Here is a 10,330-nt window from a genome sequence, read left to right as displayed (position 1 = left end):
CATCTCTGAGGGCACAGCTCAGCAGCCCCCACTCTCCATCTCCAGAACCTTCCATCTCCCCACACGAAGCACGGACTGCCCACCCCTGCCCCAGCCCCGGCTCCCACCCCCTTCTCTCTGCCCGTGCGGACGGCACTCCTCTGGGGCCCTCCTGGGAGCGGGACCTGCAGGACGGGTCCTTCTGGGTCCTGTCGCTGAGCCCGTGTGCTCGGGGTCCCTCTGCGTCATGGCAGGGGTCAGGGTCCCCCCCTTCCTGCGTGTTCCTTGTATGGGACGGGTGGTGCCGCGTGTGTCCTCCATCTGTGGACAGATGCTGGGTGCGGCCCCGTCCGTCTGCGGTAAACAGTGCTGCTGTGGGCGCAGGTACAGATGATGTTTGATATTCAAGGCTTTCGATGTTTCGGGGTACAAACCCAGAGTGGGATTGCCCAGCCACGCGGTCCTTCTATTTTTAACTTTCTGAGGAACGGCCAGAGAAGTCTCCACAGCAGCTGCCCCACACTCCCTCCATGCCCACAGCTCGGCCAGCAGCCAGGTCCGGCGGGGGTTAAGCCAGGACAGGCACGACACGCGCAGGGATGCCGGGCACAGAGTCCTTGTGGCGGTGGGGGGGCACACATGGAAGGGGGTATCGGTTACCCACGGCTGCTGTCTCCGTCTGCTTGGCCAGGTCATGAAATACCACACTCGGGGAGCCAGACATCTCTCCCAGATCTGGAGACCAGAAGTCTGAGATCCTGGCGCGGGCAGGCTGGTCCCTCCCGAGGCCTTCCCGCTAGGTGTGTGGACGGCCACCTTCCGCCTGTGTCCGCCCTCGTGGCCTGGCTCTGATTTAATGACCCCCTTAAAGACCCTGTATCCACACAGTCACGCCCCGAGGCTCAGAACGTCAGCAGACGAGTTTGCAGAGGACACAGCTCAGCCGGAACAGTGGTGGAAACCAGTTAACTGCACGCACGCTGGGCGGTTAAAACCTAGATCTATACCTTACAGTTCTAGAGGTCAGAAGGCCTCCATCACGGTTACTGGGTCAGAGTATCCGGGCCACACTCCCTCCGGAGGCCCTGGGGCGGCTCCTTCTTGACTCTTCTGGCTCCTGGGGGCTCCGCGGTACGACCCTGTGGCCGCATCGCTCTAGTCTCTGCCTCCAGCCTCACAAGGCTTCTCCTTTACGTGAGCATCAAATCCCCGCTGCTGCCTCCTTCTGATCAGGGCCCCTGTGATGACACTGGGACTCGGATAATCCTGTATCATCTCCCATCAAGATCCCCACCTTACTTAAACACGTCTAAAAATTCCTTCTCTGCGAGACATTTCATAGGCTCCAGGAATTAGGGTATGGATGTCTTTCCGTGGCCATTTTAGCTTACCACACCACTCCCGAGGTCGTTACTGGGCTATGAAAAGCAGTGGAGCACTGACGTGTGGCCCGGGCACAGACCCCCAAGCCCACAACACGCAGGGAGGGAACCAGACACAGGCCACACGGGTGTGAGTCCACGCGTGTGACACGTCCAGACCAGGCTCCTCCAAGGACGGGAAGGGGGCTCGTGGGGGCCAGGGAACAGGTTGAGGCGGTGGTGAATGCTAACGGGAACCGGGGCGGGCTCCTTTTGGGTGATGGAATTTTCTGGAACATTCCAGAGCTATAGGTTACACAATGTTGTGAATAAATATCACCGAATTGCCACTTTATTTTTCAGAAGATACTGTTTATTTATTTGGCAGAGCACAAGCAAGGGGAGCAGGAGACAGAGGCAGAGGGAGAGGCAGGCTCCCCGCTATGCAGGAAACCCGATGTGGGGCTCGATCCCAGGACCCCGGCATCGTAACCCAAGCAGAAGGCAGATGCTTCTGAGCCACCCAGGTGCCCCTCCTGAATCGCACACTTACATGGCAAATTGTATTGCATGCAAATTTATCAGCACAAACCCACAATAAAATTAGTTTTATATGTTTGATTAAAAGAGCAGCCAAGGGACGCCTGGGTGGCTCAGTTGGTTAAGCAGCTGCCTTCGGCTCGGGTCATGATCCCAGCGTCCTGGGATCGAGTCCCACGTCGGGCTCCTTGCTCCGCAGGGAGCCTGCTTCTCCCTCTGACCCTGCCTTCCACTCTGTCTGCCTGTGCTCGCTCTCGCTTGCTCTCTCTCTGACAAATAAATAAATAAAATCTTTAAAAAAATAAAAGAGCAGCCAACATTTAAAAAAAAATGTGTATTTGTTTTGAGAGAGACAGAGAGAGAGCACGCGTCGAGGAGAGGGGCACAGAGGCAGGGAGCCCCAAGCAGACTCCCCACCCGGCAGGGAGCCCCACACTGGGCTCCCTCGCAGGACCCTGCGATCAAGATCTGAGTCAAAATCAAGGGTCGAATGCTTGACCGGCTGAGCCACCCAGGGGCCTGCCCCATCCTGTTTTAAAATATGTATCTCATAACCAATTTTCTTCGGTTTCTGGAGGCTTCGCGCCCACACTCACACACTGTTGAAAGCGTCTCTGTTAACCAAGACGAGACTCCGACCGGCACGTACCAAAGGCTCTGGCGGAAAGAGAAATCAGCGTAATGTTCCTCGAAGTTCCATTTGCCCCTTTGGAGAAAAGTCCACAAATCCCATTACTGAACAGGGTTGCCAGACTTGCCCCCTAAAAACACACCCGGCTGCCACTGCAGTCTGTGTGTAGAACAGGCCCATTTGCAGGCTGGAACAGCTCGAGGGCTCAGCCTGAGTGATCAGCTGTACGTCAGTAACACGCCCGACGAGCCTTCACTACGTGTCTGACACGGATCCAGACGGACCTAGCACTTCAGCTCTGTTTTACGCGGCCGCCCGCGGGGCGCGAGATCGCTGCTACGCACGGACCCGCCGCAGGGGCGGAGCCTGCCAGCCGGGAGGTCTTTCCGGGTTGAATGCGAGCCCAGAGGTTCAGCTGAAGTCCTGACCGCCAGGAGCCTGTGAGCTGGGGCCTCCTTGGAAACAGGGTCTTTGCAGATGTGAATAGTCAAGACGAGGTCAGCCTTGATCTGGCGAGCGGGGAGCTTGTAAGACCAAGGGCATCTGGACACAGACACACGGAGAAAAGCGCGTCATTAACCAGGAGGCTCCAGGGCCCCGAGAGGCTGGGAGAGGCAGGAAGGGCCCTGGCCGGAGCCTCCAGAGGGAGCGTGGCCCTGCAACCCCTTCAGCCCGGGTTTTCCGGCTCCCTGACCAGGAGGTGGTGGACCATCTGCATGCGGTTCTTCGGTACAACAGCCCTAGAAGAGTAACACGGCTACGGCCTACGCTGTGTGCGGAAGTCCGGCCGGGCACCCCGGGCTGCCCTGTTCACGCTCACACTTCGCCTAGATTTGTTAATCCCGGGCATATCCCAGAGGTCAGGCCCCCGAGGACCATACCAAGTCACGAGCCCTTGGAGGAAGAAGCGTGGACGTGCTAAGTGCCAACGGCCAGAATCAGTCAGGAGATGGTGAAGGAGAAAGATGGGCCCCCTCCCCCCGCAGCGGCCCACCACCCGACGGCAGTGCTGACGGGCAGCGGGACGTTCCGCAGCAGAGAGCCGCCTGCGGGGAGGGCTGCGCATGCTGGGTGCAGGGCCCAAGTCCCGCGGACACCCAGGGCGCAAGCTGAACCCCTCAAGGCTACCTCCGGGGATGACAGCAGGGGTGCTATTAGCCACGGGCCTCACCTGGGGGGGTCCTGCCTCCAGGGCGGCTGTGGTTGACACGCCTGGGGGCACTCCTGGCAGCACGTGGGTGGGGACTAGGGGTGCTGCTCGCCCCCACGGGGCCCAGGGAGCCCACACCCGGCAGCACTGCTGGGGAGAGGCTGTAGCATGACAGCCGGTGAGGGGCCCGACTGGGCGTGGTGCTGAGAAGGGGTCGCGTGGCTTCTTCACAGCCAGCAGCAAAGCCATGGATGGGGCCCTGCAGGCCGAGTCGGGGCCAGACCCCCAGGGGCAGCCTGCTGGGAAGGGGGCCAACGGGCACACAGCAGTTAGCTCAGCGGCCTCAAGGGAGCCCGGCCCAGATCAGGGAAGCGTAAGGTAGGTGGTTGTAAAATGTTTTACTGTTTTGGTCACCTTTCTAAAACGGTAACCGAACGAGGTAACTGAGCAAAGCTCAGGACCGTGACGGCATCCCGGCCGCCGCCTCCTCCAGGCAGCCAGGGTCAGCATGGGCCTGGGGCTGGGTCAACACTGGGGGCCTTGGTGGCGCGAGGAGCGCGAGGGTTGCTCTGACCCCGGGCGCCGTCTCCTTGGTTCCTCGCGCGTGGCCAGCGCCTTCCAGTCCCCATGTCCTGCGGGCTCCCTGCAGGGCTCCCTGCAGCCTGTCCCCTGCTTCAGCCGAGCAGCCCCCACTCGGGGAGGCTCCGGCCCAGGTCTGCGGCCGAGGACCCCCTGAACGGGGCGCTGCTGGGGGCCGGGACGCCCACCTGCCCTGCCTCCGCCCCGACTTCAGGCGGGCCTCCTCTCGCGGCTCTTCTCCCTCTCCTGCCGAGGAGCCTGGCGGCTTCTCTATGCACTTTCCAGCTCACGCCGAAGGCCGCCCCGACGGCTCTGGGTGCGAATTAGCTATTTTCCTACACGATGCTGCTTCCGTCGCTAGGATGTGCGGGGGACAGGCGGGGGGCAGCTGGTCGGACAAGCCCCCCACCCCCAGGTCCCGTGCGACGCAGTCAGGGGTGACGCACCGTCTCCCTCTGGCAGGAGGTCCGTGTCCAGCGAAGACAAGCACGAAGATGAGTCGTCACGTGACAGTGTGGACCGGCGGCGCCGCATATGGTCACAGACACGCTGCAGCTCCGTGTCAGCAAACAACAAACGTCCACTCCGCTCACACGCCTCAGGGGCCGCACGCAGCAGGGTCCCCCCACATTCATGTCCACTGGGAGCCTCAGAACCTAGCGAAGTGGGGTCTTTGCCGACAATTCAAAAGAGACTGTAATGGAGGACGGTGTGCCCTAAGTCCAGTGATTGGTGTCCTTACAAGATGAGGACACAGGGACACAGCGCAGGGGAGGGATGTGTCCACAAGCCAAGGACTGCCAGAGCCCGCAGAGGTCGGACAGCCGCTCCCTCAGAGCCCCTGGAGGAAGCAGACTTCTCCAGAAGCACAGGATCGTGATTCCGTATGGCTTTAGGGCCAGGGACACGGTTTTGGCCCGCCGGTCACCCACCATGGTTGCTGAGGCTCCTCTGTCCTCCTCCTCCTTGTTCTGGGGCCTGGCTGGGAGGGGGGCGGATGGCATCCGAGGCAGAAAGGGGAGGGGCGGATGCGTGCTGGCCGCAGAGCTCGGCCCTCGTGTCTTCCGCAGCACCCATGCCACAGCCACACCTGCAGTGACCGGGCAGGAAGTGCCAGTTGCCCTGTGCCATCAGGAGGGCGAACAGACAGTGACCCCACCACGGCTCACCATGCCATAAGCGCAGCCCAGCTGTGGGCTCCCAGGGAGGGGTCCCTGAAGCAGCTGAACCTTGACCTGGGCCACCGGAGGGCTAGGTGGCCGGGGAGACCACAGAAACAAGAATCAAGGAAGGCGGGAGAGGAAGCTCCGGAACCTCACCCCCACGGACGGGGAGCGGCCCACGAGCTTCCTACTGGAAGGCAGTAAGTGACCACAAACCCAGAAGATTAAGACAACACTCGTCTGAAAGCTTCTGCAGGTCAGGAACCCGGGGGACACGTAGCTGGGGGTTCTGCTCAGGGCCCTTGCTGTGGCATCCAGGCGCTGGTGGGGGCTGTGCGGCCGGACGCAGGGGCCCCTTCCAAGCTCACAAGGCTGTTGGCACAATCCCCCTCAGGGCAGCTGCATGCTTCTCTGTGGCCACGGAAGAATCCCTGTGACCTCAGGAGGACCTCCAGCCCCTCTTCTAAGGGGCTCCCCGGATTAGGTCAGGCCCACCAAAATAATTTCCTTTTACATTAACTAAAAATCAACTGATTTTTAATTTTTTAAAAAATAAGTTAGCGGGGACGCCTGGGTGGCTCAGTCAGTTAAGCGGGTGCCTTCGGCTCAGGTCACGATCCCAGTGTCCTGGGATCAAGTCCCACATCTGGCTCCTTGCTCAGCAGGGAGCCTGCTTCTCCCTCTGCTTCTGCCTGCCTGTGCTCGCTCGCTCTGACAAACAAAATCTTAAAAAAAAATAGCAGCCTCTCCTAAGCAACAGGCAGTTCTTCTTCTTCTTTCTTTTTTTAAGAGTTTTTAAAATTTATTTGATACTGAAAGAGACAGCAAGAAAGGAAACACAATCAGCAGGAGTTGGAGAGGGAGAAGCAGGCTCCTTGCCAAACAGGGAGCCTGACGTGGGGCCCGATCCCATGACTCTGAGACCATGACCTGAGCCGGAGGCAGATGCTTACGATAGCCCCTAGGTGCCCCTAAAATTAAACTGATTAAGGACCTTAATTCCATCCAGAAAATCCTGTCACCTTTGCCGCGTGTCACGTAATCAGAGACGTGACACTCATCCCGTTGCAAACTCTACTCACGCTCAAGACGGGGGCTTCCACAAGGTCGTGAGGCACTGGGGACTGTCCTAGAGTTCTGCGGGCCGCGCCGTCAGAGACACAGAGCAGGGCAGCGCCTGGGCCAGGACTAGCCCGTAGGAGGCAGGAAGGAGAAGAGCCGGCGGCGTGGCTGCCGGCATCGGAAGCCTCGGCAGGACAGACGGAGGGTGTGGGGGTGCCTTTCTCTTTGGGGCTCCTTCTCAGCCCCCCGGAGTCACGGCAGCAGCCTTCTGTGTTACGTGCTATGGGGATGAGGGCTCTGAGTACCACAGACTCTGCTCTGGTCTACACGGGGTTTCTGGCACTGTCCACTGGGCAGCGCCACACGGAGGCATCTGCCCACCTGACCCCTCACTCAGACACTTAGTCTGGTCTCTCCTGGACTCTGCCCCAAGGCTCCAGGCCCCACAGACGCCGGAGGGAAGGCCAGGCTTCCCCCTAGGCTGGTGGGGGACAGACACAGCACCCTTCTCTCTCACTGGGACTACAGGTAAGAGGCAGCAGGCTTACAGGGGAGATACCCGATACGGTCTCCCCCAATACACACTGGCTGGACTACGCAAAGGCGACATGCCCAAGGAGCACCTCTTTGGTCCAGGGCCCCAGCTGTGGGGTGCCGGGTAACCTACAACACACGTACAGGAAGGGGCTGGTGAGTCCTCTCGGCCGCCGCTGGGGGGGTCCGGACAGGCTCTGATGAGGGGTGTGCTAGCTGTCCTCGGAGCAGAAGCTCCCTCGCGACCGGGCAAGCGGCTGAGAGTTTCCGGTCCGCAGCCGGCGGCGGCTGTGCAGGTGCGCCTGCACCTGGGAATGCAGGGCAGACGTGGTAGGCCAGCGCCTAGACCACCCCTCCCCCCCTCCCTCGTGTCCTGCGTGGGCCAGATGGGTCCCAGAGATGCCCGCACTCTCACCCGGGACACTGTGCCTGCACGGGACTGATGTCAGGGACCTTAAAATAGGGAGATGACCGGGCCCACGCACGGCACAGAACAGCACTCGCACAAAAAGGAAGAACGCCCCATACACGTGAGAATTTGAAGGTCTCTCTGGGGCACCCCGCCGAGTGGCGAGAGCCGGTCTCCAGAGGCTGTGTGCTGTAAGGCCGCACCGGGGAAGGGGGTGATGGAGAACAGCTCGGGGGCGCCCCGGGCCGAGCAGGGTGGGTCTACCAGGGGCGGCTGGAGGGAGCGCTCTGTGGCTGTGGGGATGCCCCACCTCTTGGCTAGGGTGGCGAGTACACAATCCACGCGTGCCACACGGCGGCTCAGAGCTCTGCCCGCCACGGCATCAGGTCAGGGTCCTGGCTGGGATACTGTGTCACAGAAGCACAAAGCAGAACCACGGCAGGAACGTGAGGACACGTCCAAGGTCCCTGTCTAGACTCCTGCAAACTTCTGTGAGCCTGTAGTCATCCTAAGATGATAAATTAGAAACAAAAATTCAAAAATTGCTCCTAGGGGGTGTCTGGGTGGCTCAGTTGGCTAAGCAGCCGCCTTTGGCTCAGGTCATGATCCTGGAGTCCTGGGATCGAGCCGCACCTCAGGGTCCCTGCTCACCAGGGAGTCTGCCTCCACGCTGTCCTGTCTCCTTTCCTGCTTCCTCTCTCAAACAGATAAATCTTCAAACACACACACACACACACCCCTCGGGCCACCTAAGCCTGGAGGGACTCCCTCTGCTCTCCCTGACCCTTGCTGCCCGCTTCAGCAGGCATCGCTTACCTCCTCTGACAAGCAGGGCCTTCCACCACCCCATGGCCTTTGCCCGGCCCCTAAGCTCTGAAAACGCTTCCCCCGTCCCCAGGTCATTCAGACATCAGGTTTTCAGGCCAAATGTCATCTCCACAATCCCTCCAGCCTGGGAGCCCCGGCCACGAGCAACCCTGCTCCGGTCTCGGTTTCTTCAACGCCTGCGGTACGGGCTGTGGCAGGACCTGCACATACTCAACGGCCGATGACCACTGGAGCTAGGTTTCCCGGATGAAACCCCAGCCCGCGGCTCCCCCCGTCAGCGCAGGCCGTGACCCCCACGCGGGCCGCTACTCCCTCGCCGTCTGCCCCTCCCCCGGCTCAGGCTCTGTGTTTCTGGAGGAAATACAAAATCTCAGAGAAGCAGAGTCTCCGCTCTGCCTTGGACTCCCTGGGTTTCCTTGTCCGTGAAGCGGCCCGTGCTCTTGGGAACCTTCAGCGCCAGGTCAGAAGCCGGCCAGCGACCCCAGGGAGCCGCACAGGCCGGGCAGCAGCCCCGCGCCGCGCAGTCCGGGCGCACCCGAGGCCGCTGGGAGCGCGAAAAGCACCCGGCGCGGACGCCCGCCGGGCTGAGAACGAAGCAGCCGGGTTCGCCAACAGGCTCCGCGCCGCTGCGCCGGAGCAGAAGCCGAAGAATGGGGTCGCGAGGGCCGGGCTTCCCGCGGCTGCGGCTCCCGGTAAGGCGCGCGGACGCCGCTGTCCCTACCGCACCACCTGCCGTCTCCAGCAGCCCCAGCTCCCCGAGCGCCCCCTTGCCCCGCAAGGCGCGCCCAGGCCGGGCCACCAGGCAGTCCCCGAAGCGGGGGCGGAGCATCCCACGACGCGGGGCCGCGGGAGAGGCTCCCCCACCAGAGCGCGAGGGACCGGGAGAACCGCCACGAGAACGGCCTTCCCCGGGCGCCCCGGGAGCCGGGGGGCGGGCGCCCACACCTCCGTCCGGCCGGCGCACCCGCCAGGGGCTCGGCCGGACTTCAGCCAAGCCGGTGTGCGCGGCTACCACCCGGGGAGGGCACGGGCACGGGGAGCCTGCGGGGCTGGGTCCGATCGCCCGGAGACCCAGGGCGCACAGGTCGAGCTGCCGTCCGCGAGCGGAGGGCCAGGCGGGGCGGCTTCCACCGCCGTTAGCCCGCGGACACCTGCGAGCGGCTGCGCCGGGCGTGGACCTCCCTCCCGACCCGCGGCCACTGCAAGCAACGTCCGCACCCCGAGGGCGAGCCGGCCCGAACCGCAGCTGAGGCCGCATTCGGCAGACCCGCCTCCGGACTCAGACTCCGCCACCGTCTGGTCCATCCCACTCCCCGATGAGGGCCCCAGGGGAGCTCGGCGGGCGCCGTGCCCGGGCACCAGAGCCGCGGGCGCCGTCTACACCCGCAGGCGCAGACAGCCGCCGCGCCCGCTCCCGGTGCCGGGCGGGTCCCGGCGGCCGCCGCGCCTTCCCGCCTCCCCTCCCCCCGGCGCTGGCCCCGCCCCCTCCCCTCCCTTCCCCCGGCGCTGGCCCCGCCCTCTCCCCTTCCCCCGGCGCTGGCCCCGCCCCCTCTCCGGCGCGGGCTCCGCCCCCTCCCAGGCCTCGGCTCCCCATTCCCAGCCTGCCCCGGGCGTCAACGCCCCCGCCCCACGCGTCCCCGCCTGCGCCCCCGCGCCCTCCTACGCCCCCAGTTCCCCATGTCCCCTCCCGTCGCCCCCTGCGCCCGCGGCAGGGCGTGAGGGTCCGGGCCGAGCTGAGGGCCACGCCTGGCCGAGGCCGGGGTGGGGGGTGCGGGGGTCAAGCTGAAAAGAGGCGACGTGACCCCGAGCTCGGCCCACTGGTACCTGCGTCCCGGGCTGCGCTGGGCGGCTACGTCAGGGGCACCGCGGCAGCACGTGGCGCCTCAGGAACGTGAAGGTTCTGGAAGGCTCTGGAAGGTTCTCTCGGGTCGTGTGGCGGGGGCGGGGAGGGAACAGGGCGCCTTCTGCACGCCGCGGCGCCCGGGGGCGGGTTCGCAAAGGGAGCGGGGCCGGCCGGGGCGGAGGCCGCCCTCCGTCGCCGCCCGCTCGGCGCCCCTCGGCTTCGCACCCGCCCGCCCTCTCGGCGCCCGTCAG

The 10,330-nt window shown here is 63.4% G+C and overlaps 1 long non-coding RNA gene across 4 annotated transcripts; it reads right to left on the bottom strand.

Moving 5' to 3' along the window:
- Nucleotides 1–1,691: 1,691 nt before the first annotated feature.
- On the bottom strand, nucleotides 1,692–10,318 carry LOC309868003. 4 transcript variants are annotated; one of them, XR_014313442.1, is made up of 6 exons: nucleotides 10,061–10,318; nucleotides 7,719–7,916; nucleotides 7,144–7,307; nucleotides 2,796–3,035; nucleotides 2,199–2,537; nucleotides 1,692–1,984 (listed from the first exon to the last, which is right to left on the bottom strand). It is a non-coding gene; the product is annotated as an uncharacterized lncRNA (long non-coding RNA). The 4 variants fall into 4 exon arrangements; XR_014313443.1 differs by lacking the exon at nucleotides 1,692–1,984 and having other exon boundaries at nucleotides 2,200–2,537; nucleotides 2,796–3,020; XR_014313444.1 differs by lacking the exons at nucleotides 1,692–1,984; nucleotides 10,061–10,318 and adding an exon at nucleotides 9,508–9,633 and having other exon boundaries at nucleotides 2,200–2,537.
- Nucleotides 10,319–10,330: the final 12 nt, after the last annotated feature.

This window comes from Mustela nivalis, assembly GCF_964662115.1.
Source record: "Mustela nivalis genome assembly, chromosome: 1".
NCBI lineage: Eukaryota > Metazoa > Chordata > Mammalia > Carnivora > Mustelidae > Mustela > Mustela nivalis.
The sequence above is the reverse complement of the archived record's forward strand: the minus strand, read 5'-3'. Positions and strand labels throughout refer to the sequence as shown.